At 41.5% G+C, this 11868-nt stretch overlaps 2 pseudogenes; both read left to right on the top strand.

Annotated features, from left to right (window-relative positions):
• The first annotated feature begins 6920 nt into the window (after positions 1-6920).
• Positions 6921-7039, top strand: LOC133386302 (5S ribosomal RNA; annotated as a pseudogene).
• A 1098-nt stretch (positions 7040-8137) lies between these two features.
• Positions 8138-8256, top strand: LOC133386315 (5S ribosomal RNA; annotated as a pseudogene).
• The last annotated feature ends 3612 nt before the right edge of the window (positions 8257-11868 follow it).

Genomic DNA, 11868 nt, shown 5'->3' with positions numbered 1-11868 from the left:
GTAAAGTCTTCACCCCCCTTTTAGGGGAAATATGCTGCCTTTTTTAAAAAAAGAAGGTATATATTATTAACATTTCAAAAGTTGGCCAGAATCTTCTTAAAAAAATGTTTAGGAGTTCTAATGAATACATGGAGCCCCTGATGTTATTTAGGAGTTTGTATGCTAGTACTAATACCCTGAATTGGACCCAGTAGCTTACTGGCAGCTGGTGCAATGCCCTAAAAACTGGTGACAAATGGTCCCATCAGGCTGCCCGGCTTACCAACCTAGCAGGCACATTATGTACTAGATGCAGCCTTAGGATTGTCATCAAGGGGAAGTCCACATAGGGTGGGAGGTCATCAGAGCATGGACAACTGAGGGCAAGCTATCCCAATCCACAAATTGGAAGTTAGGAAGTATGTCTGGGTGTCGATCATGAAGAGAGAGAGAGAGAGAGAGAGAGAGAGAATGAATAAGCCTCCCTTCTGCTTGTGCTGTGGTCCCAATGAAAATCACTCCCACGATTTTTAAAAATACCAGATGTAGTTGGTAACCACACACTTAGAGCAACACATAGTTTGACCATGCACACATCATATGGTAGGGCAGGGGTAGCCGACATGGTGCCCTCCAGAAGTTGGACTACAACTTCCATCAACCTGCATGACCAATTGTTAGGAATGATGGGAGTTGTATTCCAACAGCATCTAGAGGGAACCACGCTGGATACCCCTACTGTAGGGGCAGTTGAGGGGGGTGTATGTAAGTTATACTGGAGATGTTACAGCAGAGGAAAGGTAAAGATAAAGGTAAATCACTTATCCTTCCCTTCCTACTTCATATCTCTATAACATGTGAAGTTGTCCATAGGCTTTAGTCCTTCCAACCTTTACATGTACTTCAATCCAATTAGGAATTAAGCATGCATAAATACATGCAGGACTCCAGACTTAGATTATTATCACTCGTAAGTTTAGATGTTTTTGCTTCACAGCATGAAACAGCCTCGTGAATGTGGTGGGGGTGGGGATATTCATAGTATCACATGTAAGGTAATATTGCCAGAACCTGCAAAGCATTACATAAGGTGCATTCAGACATAATGGTAGCTGGAATTCCATAAATGGCGGCCTATTACATTGATGGATAGACTATGATAGGTTGTAGTCAGTAAATCCCCATGATCTGTGTATTATTATTCACAATGAATTACTGTTGATGAATCCATAGCCACTTAAAGTATTAGGAATATTATACACAGAAAAAAGGAGTTGTGTTCCTAAGAAAACAATGCAAAAATATTTTATATTTATTATTAGGAGGGAGAATGTGCTTAATCAGATTTGTTAAATATACCTAAATAAGTTCAATCAAATATATTAAACATTTCTAGACTGTGAAAAAGACAAATAATTGGGTGTTAGAACAAATTAAACCAGAACTATCACTAGAAGCTAAAATGATGAAACTGAGGTTATCATACTTTGGACACATAATGAGAAGACATGATTCAATAGAAAAGACAATAATGCTGGGAAAAACAGAAGGGAGTAGAAAAGAGAAAGGCCAAACAATGAGATGTATTGATTCCATAAAGGAAGCCACAGACCTGAACGTACAAGATCTGAACAGGATGGTTTATAACAGATGCTATTGGAGGTCACTGATTCATAAGGTCGCCATAAGTCATAACTGACTTGAAGGCACATGACAACAAGTAATTCTTAGTGTGTAGTAGAACAGGGGCCAAACAATACAAATGTCTTACTTGAGAAAGATATATAAAATGTTGAGGGATTCTGAGTTTAATTAAGCATGCTAAGGATGTGACAGAGCAGGGCTCCAAACAAACTGGTGTCCTTGGTGTAGTGGAGGTGAGGACAGAAATAATTCTTTGGGAGAAGAGAACAAAAATAATGCAGGATTGTTTTGAAGAGTGGGGTTTTTTTGTAACTATTAACAGCACTTGACTATGGTTATACTGAATTGCTTGAAAATTTCCTGCACCTAAGATAAGAATAAATATAAGCCTGCTGGATCAGGCCGGTAGTCTAGAATCATATTCTTACAGTGGCCAACCAAACGCCTATGAGAAGCCCACATGCAGTTTCCAGGGACTGTTATTCAGAAACATACTGCCTCTGATAGTGGAGGTAGAACATAGCCATCAGGTTAGTAGCCACTGATAGCATTTCCCTCCATTTAAGAATATAGAGATAGTTCTCTAACACATGACTAGGGAGGGAAAAATCTGTCAATTTTTGTACTCTCAGTTTTTCATTTTTCTTAAATTCAGTTCTCCACATTTCTGCAACAATTTGCTTTTTAAAAAATCCTCATGAAAATTCTCTAGCATTTTAGTGCAAATTTCTTCTAATAAACCCCTTTTTTGTAGGCAAATGTACACATTTTTGCAAGCAATTTCTCATCATATGATGCATTTTGGTGTGCTATTTTCACTCATGTATTCATTTTTATGCACACTCTCCTGTAATATACAAATTATTTTAAACATTGTTTGGTTGTTCAACTGCATCACAAAATTCAAATTAGTGCAAATTGCAAAGGATGGCTGTGTTTCGGTTCTCATATTGTTTCAGAAAGTGCAGATTTGGTAGATTAGGCTTGAAATGTGAATTGAATCTAAATTCTCTACCATCCCTACACATGACCAAGAGACAGTGGCTTGTATTCCATATATGAGATTTTAAAAACATTTGCATCCCTCCAAATGGTCAGTGGGAAAAAGAGAGTGCTTGTGATGTTCCTATATTAATGTATATATGGTAAGTGTTGGTTGTTTAGAAGATACATGGTAAGTGGAGTGAAAGAGGGGGAGTGAATGGGCAGTAGAATGCGAGATGATTGGCTGAGTGTTTAAAATGGCTGAACATATAAAAGGAAGAGTGAGAGTGGAATCTGGGGGGGAGAAGAGAACTGAGTGGGTTGCTTGGTGGGGTTTAGAGAGTTGTTTGACAGGAGAGAGTGGAGAAGGAGGGAGGTGGAGTTCGGATTAGTATTGAGTAAAACCATATGCTTATGTGCCTTAAGAAGAAATCTTGTTAATCTTGTTAGCTTTGTTATCTGTAATAAATACTTAATTTGGTTTACCAAAGGCCTGATCCTTGGCTGGGGTTTCACAGACCAGAAGGGAGGGTAAGGTAATGACCAAGGCTGAAAGGGAACTGTAACAAATGGTGGCAGCGGTGAAGAGAATAACAATACCAGTATTCAGAGTCTCTGGGAATACTAGTATTGGGACGTTACTGGTGGTTGCCTAGCAGGGGGATCTGTTGAGATCTGTGCTAGAGCGGGGAGAGAAACCATAAGAGAGTGCGGTCCGGACTGGTGGAGTCCCTGGTGGTGCCTAGTGACAGGCAGTAGCCACGCGCAGGTAGGAACCTGACAGGGAGAGCCAGGGAAGGACGCATCACAGTGCTCTCTGTAGAAAGCATTATGGAGTAAAATTTTGTGCCCACTGATAATTTTTTCTGCTCTTTTCAGTCCCTCCCTCTCCCCACTCCCATTTCCTCATATAAGGTATGTCGCATGAGGGGATATAATCTACCTCTTTTAACAAATTGAAAGAGATTGGAAATAATATAAGATCAAGGCAGAGATTAGGCAAAATTTGCAAAATTCATTTTGGGTTCATGCAATGAAAGCATAAGCATAATTTTTGAAAAAAAGAAGAGAAAAAGAAAAGAGTTTGAAGTGCTGAGATTTTTTTTAGCAGTTATAAGAGTAGCAAAGAAAAACTCTGTACATTTAGAAGTTTAAACTGGTTAGATTTGTGCAGAATGTTTATTTATTATTTTTATTTATTTATTTATTTGATTTATTAGTTGCTCATCTGGTTGGTTCCCAGCCACTCTGAGCGACGTACAAAGCAAAAACATATAAAACATCAAGAACATCAAAAACTCTGCAATAAAACTAAACAATAACATAGAAACAACTCAGTTACAATAAGGCTTCTCGTCTGTATAGTCCAAAAAGTGCGCCTTCAGATGGAAACTCCTGATGTAAGTCTTCCCACCCCAGCACAAGACCGGTGTGGGTGATAGTCCATTTGCAAGACCGAAAAATGACACCCCCTCTTGATCTCAGTATCCAGCGTCCAGTACTTTCAGCGGAGAATGGGGTGCGGCAAACAGACCCCTTGAAGTCACGACTAACAGGGAGGTTTTCTTTAGAGAAGCCAAAAACAAAGGCACTAGGATGTAAGCATGGCCGATATCAAGGCAAAGCAGAGAGAGGTCAGAAGGTAAAATAGCAGCAGCTGCAGGGGCGCTCCCCCGCCTTCAGCAGTCACTGAAAAAGCATCGCAACAGTGCGGCTTCTCCCAGGGACAGGCCGCAGCCCCAGCCCATCTCCAGCTCCAGCCCGTCTCGAAGCCCCCAGCGGCGGTGGCCTGGGGGAGATGTAAGCACCAAGCCGCATCCCGGGCCATACCAACAGCTGGTGTCCCAGTCAGGTATGAGGGAGATGGCATAAAGAGGGGGGAGGCTGCCCCATATTTCCAATATGTTGTAGCCTCTGGCAAGGGGAAAAATGTAGAAAATTACCCCATAAAAGCCATCAATGGTAGAGCTCCCTCATTCGTAGTTGTTGCACCTCCACCATTTTCCTTGCCCTTGCCTTGTTGGTGAGGGGTGGGGACTCCAATGCTTGATCTAGACCCGTGGTTCTTAACCTGGGGTGCACACACCCCCAGGGATGAGAGCCACTTTTCCTAGGGGTGCGAGGCATTGTTCAAGAGATTTTAAAAATGCATTTATATAGAAGCAGCTACTGAGACTGAATCTGTCCATATTTTGACAAACATTTGTCAACAAATATGGAAAACTAAACAATGGCCCACAGACTGGAAGCGTTCAATATACATCCCAATTCCAAAGAAAGGGGAAGGAAGAAGCTTTGAAAAGAGGAAAGTTGCTGTTTTACTAGAAGATGACATTATGCAAGATTATCTGCATTTTGGAGGATGCAAACAATACGTTCAGAACTTATGGCCATGGGGAAGTATGCACATAGGTCTCTATGCAGAAAATATGATCCATGTGTGCAGGTTCAGGATGTGTCCATGAGACAGAATCACCCCATCTCTACCATGCATGTATTTCTAATTCTCACTTTGATAATTTGCCCTAGGTGGGGAATTTTCACAGATCTGAATTTCAAGACAATGGGGACCAGATAAGAATAATTATTAGTCAAGATTCTGTTCAGTAAACAAATGTTACAAGTTCATACAAGATTTGAGTACAATACATCCTCAGTTCTATAGATGTAGATTTCCTGCTACATTACATATGCAAGTAACTCCTTAAAAAACTCATGTTATCATAAACTTATATAGGTTCATATTTCCCTCTGTACTTTGTACAGCATTTCATTAGCCCAAACTATGATGTAATGATACCCACCTGCATTTTCTAGTATACTACATATGCAAATGATTCCTGACAGACTCACACTTGAAAGTTCAATACCAAGCATAATAAATCCACCATGTAACATATATTAGATATGGGAATCACATACTGTATCATACTTTCAGTAATGTTTATTGCTGTACATTTCTTTGGGCATAGTTGATAGGCTAGGAATTTTTAGCTGGAGGAAAGGGGCTTCTTCAAATAACCCTGTATCAAAGCTGCAGCCCATACATGGGCAGCCATGGACTGTGGGCTAGATGTGGTCCTCAGTCTCTGTGTAGCTCCTCAGTACCTCCATGGTACTGTCACAATGAGAAACAGAAGAGCCAGCAGGAAGGCATGACCCATCCACAGACTGTGGCACCTAGAGCATGTTGGGACTCCCAACACCTCCAATCAGAGTGGACAGAAGGCATGGCTACAGTGCAGGGAGGAAAGCAAAGCAGAGCTGTTGGGGGACCAGATGGCTTGAGAAGGCTGCTTCTTACAGAGGCATGCAGACTGGCTGGTGGGGGTGCAGCCTGTGTGAATGGATGTATATGTGCATGTGTGTGTGTATGTGTATGTGTGAGAGAAAATGTGAGCATGATGGATGAAGGGGAGAGATGGAAGTGAGAGAACAGGTCTTCCCATCAATTTTTGGCTTTGGTGCCACTCGCTTTTGGCTTTGTCTCTGCCACCAGTATGTGACTCCTGACCACTTTCCCATGAGGTGATGCAGCTCTTGACTCTGGAACGTTTGCCCACCTTTCCTATAGTCCATCATAAGTTAGCAATCAGATATAGCAGAGGGTGGCCACATGAGAATGGGTCTTTTCAGTGGTTGACCCCCATCGGTGGAATGCTTTCCCCAGAGAAATAGAGAGATGCACCTGGAACCATCTTTGTTGGTCTTTGAATGCCAGGCTAAGACCTTTTTGTTCTCTCAAGCATGTGGTAATTAAGGCTTCTATGGTGGTGCTCATCTTTTAGTGGGATGGGTAGGATTTGTCGTTAATATGTTGCTGGATGGCCATTCTATGAATTTTTTATTGTTTGTTTTTTAATATTTCTGGTTTTACATTGTCTTGATGTGGTATATTTTCAGTGTCACTGTGAGACACCTTCTTTGTATGAAGTGACTGATAAATGGAATAAATAATAATAACCCCACCAGTTCCTGGTGGATTGTTTGAGTGCCCTCTGCTCTGACTGCTCAATCAACAATAGGGTTAATGATGGGCAGGGTACCAACTGCCCCATGATGGCAGAGATATTTGCAAAGGTCACATCCCAGAAATTGCTAGTATGCCCCTATCTTCACCACATGTGGCTCCCTCTTTCTTCACATCCTCTCCAACAACTGGAAGGCATGCCAGGATTAATCTGATGCAATTTAGTGGAAGTCCAATATTGTTAGATGACCTCAAATGTCACCTCTTGAATCCTTACTGATAATGTTTTAATAGAACTTTCCCCCATGTAGCTATCCATTCATTTTCTTCTATAGTATGCCCCACCTACGGCCATACTACCCGGAACACTCCCGATCTCGTCTGATCTTGGGAGCTAAGCAGGGTCAGGTCTGGTTAGTACTTGGATGGGAGACTGCCTAGGAATACTGGGTGCCATAGGCTTAGAGGAAACCACCTCTGAATACCTCTTACCATGAAAACCCTATGAATATATCCAAAAAGATTCATAGGGTCACCATAAGTCGTAATCGACTTGAAGGCGTATAACAACAACAACAATAGTGTGCCCCAAGTCAGCTTCCTATGCTTCCCTTGCTTCCCAGGACTCACCTGACAATCCTGCAATAAGAGATTTTTAAATGTTGGATATCATTTATTTATTTTATTTATTATTTGATTTATATCCTGCCCTTCCTCCCAGCAGAAGCCTTTCAAAATACTCTCTGATTGACTGCACATACTTTCATATCAATTAAGAGTTCTCTATGGATCCCTGATGAGATGGATAGTGTCTGTGGATCCCCTTCAGGCTTGTAATCCTGTATCTGGAAGTTAGGATCTGCAGTGGAAGAAACCTGCTGAACCTTGATGGGTTGATCTGGATGTTGAAGGATGCTATAGGAAACCTTGCAGAAGAGTGATCCTCCCCCCCCCAAATTTACAAGGGATGCCATCCACTGTCCAAGCTTTTTCTTGTATTATTGGTTCTTTTGGGAGGACCAGCAGCATCCAACAGTGACCAATCAAATAGTAAAATCTACTTCACAGCAGCTATTAGGTTGGCATAATTGCCAATGGGGGTTGTAGAATATGCTGCTCTGTCCTCCCAACTCTTAGTTGTTTTCAGTGAAAAGAAGTAATTGAGAAAATCTCAAAGCTGTCTTCAAGAGAGGCCTATGACAAAACTAGAGTATCCGCCAATCCTTCTAACTCAGGCTGAAAACCTACAATTTGGTTCTCTCCTCTAAAGAATATGGTACTTGTCACCTTTTAGTAATCACAATTGTCAGGGGCATCCTCATAGCGAAAACGGATATTTTTGTTTTTCCTAATGTTTTAAACAATTCCTACATAAACTTCCATGTTATTAAAAGGTTACAGGGATAAGTATGTTAAATAAAGTACAATTTGGGTTTAAGTTAACAGTTATTTAGAGTTCACGAGGTGCTGCTAATTAAAAGTAAGTAGTGCCAAAAAATTAATATTAGTGTCACTTGAAGAGTTTGGCTCCCATATATTTGTTATTACTATTGCATTAATGCATATGGCCATACTACCCTGAACACGCCCGGTCTCGTCTCATCTCGGAAGCTAAGCTGGGTCAGGTGTGGTTAGTACTTGGATGGGAGACCATCTGGGAATACTTGGTGCTGTAAGCTTAGAGGAAGGCAATGGTAAACCACCTCTGAATACCTCTGACCATGAAAACCCTATGAATATATATATAAAAAGATTCATAGGGTCGCCATAAATCACAATTGACTTGAAGGCATATAACAACAACAACAACATTGCATTAATATCCCACCTTTCTACCAAGCAACTCAAGGTGGTGTACATGGTTTTTCCTCTCCTCATTCTGTTCTCATATTCTCATGTTGGTCTTCTTTAAACCTGAATTGTGCAATGTGTATATTCACTAATACGCAAAAAGCCTTGCGGTTTAAGAACATACCTATAGCCAACAAATATTTCTATCAAACTTTAAAAAGCAGGGAAATTGGGCAGCTATAGTGAATGCACCAGGGGAGCAGGAGACCTGACCTCCTCTCTGAGATGATATTGTACTGCCCTACAAATTTGTCAAAAGGCAAACACAATTAGGGTTGTGTCCTGCCCAGAGTGAGAGTCACAAAACGGAGGCGAGGCTGGAATTAATTCCTGTTTTATTAGAGTAGCATCAAAGGCAAGGCGTTTCATAGACTTAGCTGTGCTAACTCACTACATTCCCGAACTAAGCTACCTAGGCTTACTCTGCAGCATGTGAAGAAAGTTGACTCAGCAACTGTGTCAGGGGGGCGCCGCCTTAAGTAGGGAAGGTCTTCGCTCAAAATCTCTGACTCCTGCAAAGTCCCACCTTCTTTTGACCTCATGTGGGGCGAAGGGGGTGAGCCTCCGCTGGCTCATCTGACAGTACAGGCTCGATAGATGCCTCAGGAGGCGGGAAAGCATTTGAAGTGCCAGGCTGGGAATCCTGGGAGGGTGGAGCTGGTGTGCCTGTCTGGTCATCCCTCAATGGTTCTGTTGAGGCATCTGTAGGGGGAGCGAAGTCTGCTTCGGCGGGAGAACTGTCTGTGGGCAGGCTGTCAGCTACTCCCCTTCTCTCATTGTCCTCAACAGTCTCATCTACCTCTGATTCCTCACTCTGCCCTATCTGAGGAGGCTGGGACTCGCTTCCCACCCTGATTCCCCTGGGAGAGCTGGGGCTCAACAGGTTGGTCTTTTACATTCCAATCCACTTTCTATGTAGCTTGGAAGAATTCAGTAACATGTGCCTCTGAGCACCAGAATTCTCTGGGAAGAGGGACTGACTTTTAAACCACTATGGCCACTGGAGCTCTGTCAAGGTAATAGGAACTCCTAACAACTTTCAGAACCCTTCACAAACTACACTTCCCAAGTTTCTTTGGGGGAAGCTGGAATGGGTGTGGCCCCTGATTAGCCAAGCCAAACTACTGTTAGTCTGGCTTTTAGAACACTGACCATTGATTCTGACTATGCCTGCACTGTCATAGACTCCAATATTAATTTTCTTAATTTAATTAAAATCAGCCAAGGATTTTTAAACTTTTAAACTGCAGAAGATGAAGGTCAGAGTATAGGGCAAGGTCAGTAATAGGATTACAGGTACTCTGTGAACATGGGTGATTTTTAATGAATTTCAACAGATTACGAGAACTCTGACAGAAAAAAGTCCAACAGGGGTCTGCATTTATTTACTCGTTTTAGACTTTGAACTCTGGATTCTCTCTACTTTGTGTATCGCCATGAAAACTTAGATAGTTGTTCAGCAAGCATTTCTGAGTTCAGGACTATACATTTTGTAAGTTTTTGTTTTGAAATGAGTTTGTAAGAAGTAGCAGAATGGCAAGGGGGTATTTTCAATTTAACATGGCAGAATGTGAAAAATCCATGCTGGCTAGAGTATACAGCCATTCTTATGGCTGTATAATTCTACAGTGGCCGTTGGAATGTCCTTGAACATTCCATGACATCGCACCAGCTCAGCCAAAAGGGTTAGATGGGGTAAGAAGCAGAGGTAGTTAGCATTCTGTGTGTAAAAAATCTAGAAACAAAACCTGCATCCATTCTATAGCACCATTATAGCGTGTTCCTTCATGAGTCATCATTATGCATATACCAGAAATGACAAGCAACTAATCTGTGCCTGCTGTTGGAAAAAATTGGATTTTTTAAAACTTAATGTTATTAGTTTTATTTCCTGTGGAGATTAGTGCCAACAAAAATGCCTATTAATAAGTAAGCCATCTATTAATGCTGGATTATCTCTGGCTTTTGGCTCATAATAATTTATAAGGCTCAATCCTCCTAAATTGCCTGACTTTAGTAGGAGCTGCACGTGTACAGAGACTGCAGGGTGAGGCTTACATGAACTCTCCTTCCTTGGACAGAAGATTCCAATTTGCAACAGACTCCTTGAAAACAATGCCAGCAGAAATGAAACTCTTCTCCAAGTTCACTGGGGGAAGGGGCTTAGTTACACCAATCTAATTAAGATGGTTCTCTTTTAGTAAACAAAGGTAGCAGCCTTCTGCCTGGAAGGTAAGGAGATTTACAGAATAAAACATCACCGTCAGTTGGAAGAGGTGTTCAGTGATTCCAGATACACAGAAACATGCAATAATGCCAAGCACAGTGGAAACGTCTGGCCCTGTGGGAATATGAAGTTATATAGTCATATTATTGGTGGCATTTCAGACAAACAGAGATAACAATGACCACACACTAGACCATACATATGTAGAGTGGATAGCAGTGACTTCATTTTAATATATACTCTAGCATGGAGCCATATGTTGCAGCTGGGAATGGAATGAGCTGTAAAATTCTGTTCTCTCAGTTTCTCATTTTTTTCTAATCCTAAAGTTGGTTCTCCACCTTTCTGCACGAATTTGCAAATTTTCATTTAAAAATCCTCATGAAAATTCTTCAGCATTTCAGTGCGAATTTCTCCTAAAAATACATTTTTGTATGCAGTTTTGACTAATGAACTCATTTTTGCAAGCAATTTATCCTGCTATAATGCATATTTGTATGTTATTTTCACCAATATATTCATTTTGTCCACACTTTCCCCTAATATATGCATTTTTGTATGCGCTGCTTGGTTAGAGAACTACATTGCAAAATTCAGAAGAGTTTGAATTTTGAAGGATGGCTGTGTTTCGGTTCTCATATTGTTTCAGAAAGTGCAAATTTGCTAAATTCAGCTTTAAATGTGAACCAAATCAAATTTCTCCCACATCCTTAGCTGCAGCCCACTCCTCTTTTTAGGGGGTAATCCTGCTGATAACTTATGTATCAAAAGGGTCTAGAAGTCTTGGTTCTGTAGGCTGTACATTATCCCTTCCCCTTGCTGGATCATCACTTTGTAGTGGTGACTGGGCTTGCATGTTCCAATGAACCCTGTGAGCGATGCTGTCAGGAGTCATGCACTCCCAGCAGGGTCACCCATGGCGGTAAGGTCAAGGGAGAGGAACCAGACAAAGAACGATCAAAGAAAGTCCTCAACGGCAGAACAGACAGAGGATAGCAATGTGCATGTTACAACGGCTGTGAAGGCGGATGAAGGCTGCAGCAGACAAAAGACTTCCAATCGTCATGGTATCCCATGCCATTGGATCCAAACCTTTTTCTGTCAAGATTGTGTGTTGATTGTCATGCACCGATCTCCCCACATAAAACAATTTCATGCAGAGGCATCTTCCAACCATAACAAAACAAAACAAAAGTCCCATGGTGATTGGCGA

The sequence above is a fragment of the Rhineura floridana genome, chromosome 5 (genome assembly GCF_030035675.1).
Source record: "Rhineura floridana isolate rRhiFlo1 chromosome 5, rRhiFlo1.hap2, whole genome shotgun sequence".
Classification (NCBI taxonomy): Eukaryota; Metazoa; Chordata; class Lepidosauria; order Squamata; family Rhineuridae; genus Rhineura; species Rhineura floridana.
The sequence above is the reverse complement of the archived record's forward strand: the minus strand, read 5'-3'. Positions and strand labels throughout refer to the sequence as shown.